The sequence below is a fragment of the Asparagus officinalis genome, chromosome 6, assembly GCF_001876935.1.
Source record: "Asparagus officinalis chromosome 6, Aspof.V1, whole genome shotgun sequence".
Lineage (NCBI taxonomy): Eukaryota > Viridiplantae > Streptophyta > Magnoliopsida > Asparagales > Asparagaceae > Asparagus > Asparagus officinalis.
The window spans coordinates 40,439,585-40,450,977 of NC_033799.1; the positions used below are offsets into that span (position 1 = coordinate 40,439,585).

The 11,393-nt window shown below is 35.0% G+C and overlaps 1 long non-coding RNA gene across 1 annotated transcript; it reads right to left on the minus strand.

Moving 5' to 3' along the window:
- On the minus strand, positions 4,064 to 4,997 carry LOC109844294. The gene is made up of 3 exons (XR_002247981.1): positions 4,845 to 4,997; positions 4,233 to 4,758; positions 4,064 to 4,140 (listed from the first exon to the last, which is right to left on the minus strand). It is a non-coding gene; the product is annotated as an uncharacterized LOC109844294 (long non-coding RNA).

The window sequence follows — 11,393 nt, forward strand, 5'->3', positions numbered from 1 at the left end:
CCTATAAAAACTGGTTGAGAAGTGATCATCCTGTCAACAAAAGTGTTTCAAATTTCTTTCTAACATCATAACCAGTAATCCAATCAAACAACTAAATAATATTCTCATAAAACATTCGTGTTATGTTTAAAAGCACTTCTTAGTTCCTTTCCAAAAAAAAAAGGAAGTTCCCCCAAAACCAAATCTAAATATTAGGTGTCAAAATTGTTGGTGCTAGAATACCATGAAAACAACTCAAAGTTGGAATTATGATGATGCTACTCGAAAAATACATAAATAAAAAATAGAAAAAATAAAACCTAAGGCGACCGAAGATGTCTATGAAGCTGGAGGAGACGGCGGAGTTGAAATGCGCTGGTGGGGGCGGGGGAAGAAATCGTTTGGGGTGTGTGGAAGAGAGCGCGCGAGGGGAGAGAGAATGCGTGGGAGAGAGAGAGACTGCGGGAAAGAAAGATCACAGAGAGAGGAACAGCTGTGAAAAAAGGAAGAAATGAAGCAGATGTATGGGGTTGTTAGGGGTTTTAATTAAATCGTGACTTTTGATTTATTTTGATGAAGGGCAAAATCATCTAAACACATCAAAAAAATTTCCTCATTTTTCCGCTTGCCTCCTCTATCGCGCCGAATCGGGGGGGGGGGGGTGGGGGGGGGGGGGGGGGGTGGGGGGGGGGGGGGGGGGGTGGGGGGGGGGTTCTATCTCTGTTTTCTTCCTTCTCTGGCTCGCGTACTCTGCTATCCTCCTAAGAAAACTCCCAAACAAGGATAAAATTACATTTCTCTTCCCCTTCCCCTCTCTACCCTCGTTCCAAACAGACCATTAATGAATTTCTGATTGGTGGTGCCGAAACTAGCAACCTTGACCAAGGGTTTTTGAGGTTTCATGGTTGGCTTTACAGACGCGCCCAGAGTAACAGAATATTAATACAATCCAACAAGTATTCCACCTATATATAATCCTTTCATTGGTTATTTGCATAACTAAATATAATACGTCGTGTTTTGATGAACTATTGTACTTTCTCATCTCTTTATTTATTTCCATCTACAGCTTCGCTGTTATTTTACATTGTTTCAACAGTTTAAGATTTTTTTTTCTTGATAGTTAAAAAAGAAGGGGAAAAAAATGCTGATCATAGAACTATTCCTTACGAAAAATCTTATCTCAGAACCCCAAAATAACATGTACTTTTTCGCTTTTGTGTCATCACTGCTTATATTCAGTTGGCATGAACATGATTAAGGTTTGTACATATTTTGCTCTGTACAATGCTTATCACGTAGAGATAAATCCAGAGATTAGGGGCTAATGCTAGGTAGCTCAAAGCTATGAGGTTGAGCAGCAAGAGTAGATTTCACTTCTTCTGAATATAACTGAAACTGGTAGGTGCTCGGGCGCTTTCAGTTTTTCACGATCTTCATGATTTGGATACTATTGATTTTGTTCTCTGTGATCAAATGGCTCAACAGAGCACTAGAAGCTAAGCAATTGTATAGAATGATGATGTCTAAATTGCCGATCATGACCTTAGATATGAAATTTAATTTAGCACGACGTATTGTATTTAGTTATCCAAATCTTAAACACGATTTTAAGATTTGTCACTTTAAGCATACTGATGTTGGGAAATTTTAGTTATGTAGGTGCAAAATTAGTTATGGTATCCATTGGCATTTTTTCATAGTGAAGATTCTGAATAAATCTCCATACATAATGTCATAACTCATGACCCATTCTCGATTTAAGTTGCTTTTGGCAACAAAGCCATAAGTATTAGACTAGTTTTGACTAAGCTCATGGTGTGAGTGTTGAACTAGTAGAACAAGTTTCCAAATTTAGGATCCGATATGCAAGATAACAACATGAATCTTAAGCTAGAATAAGCTCCCAAATAAGGATCTAAAATGCAAGACAACAACATGAATCTGACACTAATTCGAAAAACACCATTTCACACTAGCAAAAAAGTTTTCTATTGCAAATAGAAATATAACATAAGTGGAATTATACTTAAAAATGAATTTCATTTTAGTTGTCAAATAAAAATAAATGTGCATAATTATGCTCGAGAACATGTACCTATATATTAGTAAAAGGAACGGAAAGAAATCCTTGTTCATGGATGCATCGTCAAACAGTCTCAAAATAACAAATGACATGTATTAAGTTAATACTATCACCAGTAGAAAACAAAGCATTGGCGACGGGGAAATCCGTTGTCAATGCAATCAAATCCATCACATATACACTTTCGCAACGACCAATAGTCCGTCGCCAATAAGCCTGTCGCCAATGAACATTAGTGACGGGATATCCGTCGCCAATGATAATTGGCAACTGAAAGGCATTGGCGACGGAGAGCAATGGTGACGGGTCCTCCACCGTCGCCAATAAGCATTGGCGACGGTACACTAGCTGTTGCCAATGCTTTTGGCGATAGGCCTCGTCCGCCCCGTCACCAATGCTGATTGGTGACGGCCGATGTCGCCGTCGCCAATTGCTTATTGGCAACGGCAGCCCTCTGTCGCCAATGTTCATTGGCGACGACATAGTCCCTCGCCAATGTATGTACATTGGCGATGAAATTACCCGTCGCCAAGATGCATTAGCGACGGGAATTTTGTCGCCTAATGAATGTAATTCGAAAAAAAAACTGCTACTTTTGAGCCCCCAATGGGAATATATACATTTGTTACCAATATTCACAATAAATTCAACAATATTCACACATTCAGATCATTCACATCGCAACAATATTCACCATTCATCAATATATATATATATATAGTATATATATATATATATATATATATAATATATATATATATATATATATATATATATATATATATATATATATATATATATATATATATAATATAATATATATATATATATAATCCGGAGGTCATAATATGTTCAACACAATCCAAAAATCCACAAAAGTAACAAAAAAGTCTAACTCACTACTCATTCATGGTAGTCGTCGTGGTCCCTATCGTCGTGATCCCTATCGTCGGTGGCGACTGCATCAGAATGTCGTACCGTACTGCTGCTTCTTACAGGAGTACATCTTCTAGCCTGAAAAGAATGTAAATCATTATGACAATATATTCCAAAATATTCATAATAAATAAATATATAATATGACATATATACATCTCCACCACTTGCAGCTGCATGCTCATCAAATGTCATCTCCATGATATCCACGTATATAGGCTGCGGAAGCAAGTCCTTTAAGGGTTGAGTTACGATGAGTCACTGAACGACATCCCAGGTCGTTTGTGCACCACATAACTCGTGCTTAATAGTGTGAAGAAAACTTAAAGCCATAGGAGCTTCAACATTCTTCAACAAATATTTTACAATCTTACCCATGATGTATGACGTGTCACATGGTCGCGTCGAGGTCACAGATTGACTGCTAGGCTTATTGGTGGTGGTGAATGTCTTAACTCCGGCACTTGACAAAGGCACTCTTCCTTTATTTCTTGGTTGTAAACCATAAGCTCCATCGACGACTTCCATCCACTCGTCTCTGGTCATGCGGTTAGGCTCTACAGGAGTGTCCTCTATACCCTGAGACTGCAAGACATGGGTCAAGATAACATTTTGAGAAGCTTCCAATGCCGCCTGTATATTATATATCATAAACATTGGAAACTTTAATGAGAAATCATTAAGTATATACAAATCTAAAATTAATCTTATACCTACGTCCAATTCATTAATTTTCTCCATTTTTTTGTCATTTCCCTCTACATTTTCATAGCCCTAGGGCGGTGTATAAGCTCATCTAGCAAGAAGAGTCGAGGGCGTAGTCAAAGCGTCCTGTGATATATTAAATTCCAAATTAAATGTATGAAACTAATCACTTGATATCAGTTTTAATAATATGATCATACCGGGTTTTCACTCAAATACTTATGCTTGATCCGAGCATAAGGAGTAGATCCTAAAAAGTGATGATCATACCGGGTTTTCACTCAAATACTTATGCTTGATCCGAGCATAAGGAGTAGATCCTAAAAAGTGATCGTATAGCTTCGATCTGGCTTGATCCGAGCATAAGGAGTAGATCCTAAAAAGTGATCGTATAGCTTCGATCTGCGATTCGCCGATGTCGTCTCACATATTTTCTACAAAATAAAGTACTTTATTAGTATGTGCGAGGATAATATATAAATAAAAAATAGCGTGAGGATAATATCATAAATTAAAAATAATCCACCTTCTTCTCACCCTCCCATTCGATAATGAGAGTCATCCAATTAAATGGAAACTCTTTTATCAAGCTTATAGATCCTCTTCCAATTAGCAGATACTTTTGTGAAATATCTTTTCTTTAGATCACTCTTCCAATCCCGAATAAGCTTGGCCATTCTAAGGATAACATAATCCCAATACTCTAGGTTGTCCTCAAGACAATAATGATCCTGCAAGTTACATGGCAAAAAAAATACACTATAAGAATAATCATTGTGAATTGTAAACAAAATAAGCAGTATAAAAAATAATTATCATGAGCTTCTCCCAAATCTTCCTTATGTCTTTAAATCCTTGCTCCTCAAAGTTATGAGCTATGTTAATGGAGCATTGATCTCTTATTAAACAGTCAATCAAGTTATTAAATCTGACGGCCCAATCCCCAACAGGAATGTTGCCCTTCCACTCCAAAATGCCTTGGTACCCTTTTGGAGGTACTTTCGTCTTTTCCTCACTCCCATGCCTACCGGGTTTCTCATAATCTTTTTTGCCTACAAAGACAAAGAGAAATAAATTTCTTATAAACTTAAATAAATAAATAAGTAGGAAATCTCCAAAGTTTACACAAAATTATTACCATTTTCCCTCATTAGATCTGCTATAGCTTTATCCGGTCTCTATTTTATGGCATGCTCCTTTTTTATTAAATATCATCTCTTTTTATTTTGTAGTTCCTATAGCATTTTTTGTAATTCAATAGCTTTTTCTGGCAAAGGGATGTGATATACTGACGGAGTCCATGGGCGGAGACATGTTATCTCTGACTGAGAAGATCCGGACATCATCTCGTGCTCGATCTCGTCATCACCAAATCCATCACAAGTACTGTCTGCAAATATATATTAGGAATATAAAATATCATTACATTACAAATGTATATTAAGAATATAATATCAAAATAATAAAAATATGAAAAATAATACCTAGATCTGACGATGCGTCTTGATGCTGCGGTGGACCCATTTGAGATGTCCCTACAATATCTAACAAAGTAATAAATACGATATGCGCATATAAATATATCAATTGACATAATACAATTAAATAAATTTATATCTTTAATGGGTGAGGATCCATGTAAAGATAATAGACTCCGAGATGGTCGTGAGGACGATCCTAAATAAATAAACAAAATAGTAAATATAATGCATATTTATATCACAAATACAATTTACTTAAATAAAATTTGAATACTTATATCGGATGATGGACCTTCTCAATCCCGAGGAAAAGATAGCCTCCTAATTCTTTGGCTCATTTGCAACTTAAATTGTTAATCTAACATAATTAAGATATTTAATAAATGCATGCAAGATATCAAGTTGAATTTGCATAAGAATCTTTGTATTCAATCTCCTACATTACAGATATCAAGTCGAATTTGCATAAGGATCTTTGTATTCAATCTCCTACACTACAGATATCAAGTCGAATTTGCGAAGTATACATATTAAAATTGACATTTTGGGGGTATGAGTAACTAAGAAAAGTTCTCCTTCCATCTCATTTGGGTCATCAGTACTGTCCGAGTTTTCATCAAGAGAAAGCTGAACAAGAGTCCTCGACTCCTTATACAATACAACCCAGACATTCGGCTACCTAGGATCTTTGATGTAAAAACACTGAGTAGCCTAATTTGCGAACATAAACTTCAAATCGGGATATATCTCCTTATCTAGATTTACAAGATGAAAACCATATGCATCCCTAGTTCTATCTGAATGACACCAAGGAACTTTAAACATCACATAACTACATACATTTTTAGTACCGTACGCAAAGAATATCTCCACAATATCTTCTAATTGTCCGTAATAAATTACATCACCAAGTACCGGATTTTGATCAGTTGAGCTTGAATAACATTCTTGAGAGAATACAGCCATGACCCAACTATTTTGGGTAACTCTCTCCTCATCAAGCCCTACCCGTTAAAATAAACACCTATTTACACGGTATCCGCTGCATTGTTTAACTATGTAGTGTGGTCTATGTGAGTGAATACTTATCTCTTCTGACACGGGCAAACCAGCAAATATTTGTCTTTCTACCTAATGTTGCGCATAAACACAAATTAGCATTAAATAGTTAGCCTTATTTATTCCCAAAATTAATTAAAAATAAAATACACTTAACTTACTTCATCTATGACCCACTCGGCAAAATATTTTTCATGAATTTTTATAATTTGATTTTGTGCTGATGCGCCAGTTATTTCTAACTGCAACTCCTCCAAATGTCATTTATTGATACAAAAAATTAGAGTTCAACTATTGATATAATTCAAAAAAATTCATATTTGTTAAAGTTAATTTATTACTTGCGGTAATCTTCAAATATTTCTAGGTTCTGCAATAAGAAGGAATGAGCCTAATTCAAGTCTATTCTGGAATAGTCTTTGTTCATCTTGGTACTTCCATGAAAGGTGTCATCTATATTATTATTTAGTGAATATTCTGGAATAGTCTTTGTTCATCTTGGTACTTCCATGAAAGGTGTCATCTATATTATTATTTAGTGAATTATTTTTTGTAGGTACACCTTGTATATATACTTCCATGAAAGGTGTCATCTATATTATTATTTAGTGAATTATTTTTTGTAGGTACACCTTGTATATGCCGAGAGGTAAACATCATACATTCATTTACCACGTAACGATCAGCAATCGAACCTTTAGGATGAGCCTGATTTCGCATTATGCGTTTCAAGAAACCCAAATATCTAAAGATAACATTAATATGAGTTGTTAATATAAAGCAATTACATGTTATGTAAATAGACTTAATTGAATTTTAACTAACCTCTCCAAGGGATACATCCAACGATAGTTAGCTGGTCCTCCGAGTAATGTCACATCTACAAGATGATGTGTGAGATGGACCATGATCATAAAAAATGATGGAGGGAAGAATATCTCCATTTTGTAGAGGGTTTCATCCATTTCTTCTTTTAGTGTATTAAATTCATCAATATTGATAACTTTGGAGCATAACTTTTTAAAAAATCCACAGAATTCAATTATAACTTTTGTTACTTCTTCATCGACCATATTGTTACGAAGTGCTACCTGAAGCAATCGGTGAAGAAGGATATGATAATCATGAGTCTTAAGTTCTAAAAGTTTTCGCTCTTTTACCTGGACATTATTTGAAATATTAGAGCAGTAACCATCTGGTGACTTCACTGACTTAAGAACCTCACAAAATCTCTGCATCTCAACTTTTGACATTGTAATACGAGCTGAAGATAACTCAAATTTTCCATTGGCGACGTCTTGTGCTTGCAGATCATGTCAGATGTTCAACGCATTCAAGTATTACCGAGCCCTTAAATCGTTCTTTGATTTCTTACCATCCTATAGGAGTGTGGACAATAAGTTATCACATATATTCTTTTCAATATGCATTACATTTAAATTGTGTCAGAGTTTGAGCTTATGCCAGTAAGACAACTAAAAGAATATACTAAATTTTGTCCATCCTCTCGGCAAATCCTCAGCATGTGTGACATCTAAACTCCGCACTTGCCTCTTTTGTTTAGGTGCCCTATTCATGATGGAAGTGCGTCTCGGAGCGAGAATTTCCTCTTTTGTAAATCGGTTCTTTCCGAACTTGAATTTAGGATATCCCTCAAACAAGTTTACAATCTCATCTCCAGTCATTTCACGCGGCTCCCCTCTTTTCTCTTCTTTGCTATCAAACTTATTTGCCCGTTTTTTGCCCCTGAATTTGTCCTTTTCATAACCATTTTTTGTTAAACCAATATCACATTTTTCGACTGTGTTGTAAATAAAAGCCTTCAAAGTTTGGATCATATATAGGACAAGCGAATGTCCCTTTCGTAGACCAACCAGAGAGATTACCATAAGCTGAAAAATCATTAATCGTCCACATAAGAATAGCACGGAGATTAAAAGACTCATAAGAAAGTGCATCATATGTTGGGACCCCTTCATCCGAGAGACGTTTTAACTCATTATTTAACGGCTCCATGAACACATCTATGTCATTTACCGAGTGAATGTTTACCTGGTATCAATAATGAAAGAATCATATATGATTGCTTCATACAAAGTCCAGGTGGCAAATTATAATGCGTTAACACAACTGGCCAAGTAGACCATCCCGAACTCATAATGCCAAACAGGTTGAATTCGTCGCTAGATAGACCAAGTCTGACATTCTTGCATTCTGTGGCAAATGAGGGAAAAGTTTGATCCACATGCTCTCATGCCTTTGCATTTGCTGGATGTCTCAGTTTACCATCAATCTACGGCTTATCAAGAACTTCTCTCATTTGTATAATAGGTAAACTTATTAATTAATTTAATATCTCATAAATCATCTTTAAGTTTAATAGTCTTTATTTTAGTTAATTTGAACAAATAATCAAGCGGATGAAATTACTCTTCTATAATGTCCATTGTCGTACCAAATAAAAGCTAACACTCTGTGATAAGTAATCCTGATTTGAACAAACACTCTCGGCTGTCATAGGAAGGCTTCTATCCTATTAAGAATATAGTAGTGTTTACATCTAACTTTGAATACTTTGTGTATTTTTATTTTTAGAAAATTTCTGCAACACCTACCTATTGTTCTTCAAGAACATTGTGCGGATGTTATTATGCGTATCGGTAATAGACCGAAATCGATAAGTAATAGGCCGATACGCATAACAGCATACGCTTATTGTACTCAGAGAACAACAAGTACGTGCGACCAGAATTTTCAAGAAACAAAAATGCACAAAGTATACCAAGTTAGATGTATGCACAACTATATTCCTAACCCGTCCGAACTGGACAGATCCAATAGTTACATTCCAATTCTTTCTACTTATAATATAAATTAAGCTGTCCTTTTCGATATAAAATTAAATTTCATACCTAAAGTGGAATCGTTCATTTATATTATAAGTCTAAATAATTGGTAGTGTTGGCCTTCTTATTTTGATGATGATTTACAAACAATTTACATCTAATATTGTTTGTCTAGTGTTTGTGTTTTATATTGATTCTAGGCAAACAATATGTTGGAGGATGGATGGAATAGAGCTTCAACGATCATATCCAAAGGAGGTTGGCGGAATAGTGGAGTGAAGCAATGCACATTTAAGTCAAGATCCAAGTTCAAGCTTCATCCGCAAGATTACCAAGATAGAGCTTCGTTGAAGATCAAGATCATTGCTTGGGTAATTTAGTTTAGGAATTTATATTATGTGTGTTAGTACTTTAAGCTCAATCATATACACACATACACGTTTTGGTTTTTGTATATATATAGTTATATATATATACATATATGTTTTGGTTTGATAGTTTTCAAGTTTTACTATGAAACAAATGAATAGAATTGAAAAATACTATTTTGTTTCATGTTTATATGCCTATATATGATTTCACCTTTAACAAGCTTATATTTAATGAAATCATATTTAGTGTTTTGAATATATTGCATAGAATATGCAATTTTATGAAAATATTGTATTTCTAGATTATAGACTTCATAACAACATGTTATATCTTTTATCAAGTCTATACAATCATTTCATAAGGTTTCAAAATGTTGTTTAAGTCAAAATATCAAAATATCAATTTTCAGGTTTTCATGTTTTGGACTATTTTGTAAAATGATGATATTTTTCATTTGGGAAGTCCTTTTTCGAAACCAGTCATTGTAGCATGTTTATTATCATGTCTACAATCATTCCCCAAAGTTTTACATTTTTTGGAATTTATTTGATATTTTTAAACAGCTTTTTAAAATCAGCAAATCAGGTTTTTCAGCTGTGTCAGATTTCGGTCGACCGACCCGGTCGACCGATCAGTTGGTTTTTCAGCATTGGGCGACAGAGAGTCTGTCGGTCGACCGGTCCGGTCGACCGAAAAAACTCCATCGGTCGACCGCACCGGACTTGAGTTTAGTTAATTTGATTTTATTGAATCTCATTGTTACACACACCCACTTGAGCTTATTGTATTTGCATACATAGTATATTAGGGTTGTGAGAGTTGTAACATTGAGTGTGAGCTTTTATTGTGTTCTCATCCATATTAGAGAACAATTTATATTTGTTACATTGTGAGATTGTTAGGTTTTCGGTGAGCTAGAAACCGAGTGTGGTGTGAAAGTTTTCGGTGAACTAGAAAACCGATTGTGAGGAGTGACGTTGATCGGTGAGCGTTGAAAACCGATACTGTGAGGTGTAAACGTTATTCGGGTGAACGTAGAAAACCCGGTTGTGATAGTGGAATTCTCCCCGGGAGTGGGGAGCGGAGACGTAGGACGGAAGGTCCGAACTCCGTGATCATATCGTGTGTTTGTGATTGCATTGGCGTTCTTATTCTTGTTTTCATATCTTATATCGCCTTTGTGTATTGCTCATCATATTACCCTATCACTTGTGTAGATTGTTTATTTTACCCTTGTGTTGTTTTTATATCACCCTTAGTTTCATATCCTTGCGTATAACTCATAGTATATCTCATTGCTAGGATATATCCCTTGTTCATATTGTTTATCCTAGCTCACATATCTTGTTGTATTTTATACTTGCTAGGATAACATATTAATTAGTTTTTAATTGGCATTTAATCGGATTAGATTAGCATAAGACCCTAATCACCCCCCCTCTAGGGTCTAACAGGTAGTAATTATTGGACAGACATCTACAGCTAACGTTAACTTGTTATTCACCTAAAATTAATATATAACACATTATTATGTTATATATCACACTACTAATTTTTTTTAAAAATATATATATAAATCTTTGATTAATTCACATATTTTAGGGTATTAGGGTTTTATGTCTAAAATTAATAAGGATAATTATTTGAATAATTACTATTATTAGGGTATTAGTTAGATTTATTACCAATTTCTTTTAAGGGTTAGAGTTAAGGTTTTGATGAGGTTTAAAGATTTGTGTTGTAATTAGGGCTAAAATCAAGTAGAGGGTAATAAGCGTTCTACAACATTTAAAAGATAACAATAGTAAATAAAAAATATTTAAAAAATTCAAAAATTTTGAAAATACCTCTCTAAGGAGGGAAGGCAGTGGTGGCTCTCTTGTACGGCTAAGGACAGTGACGAGGAGGAGGCAGAGGACGACGAGGAGG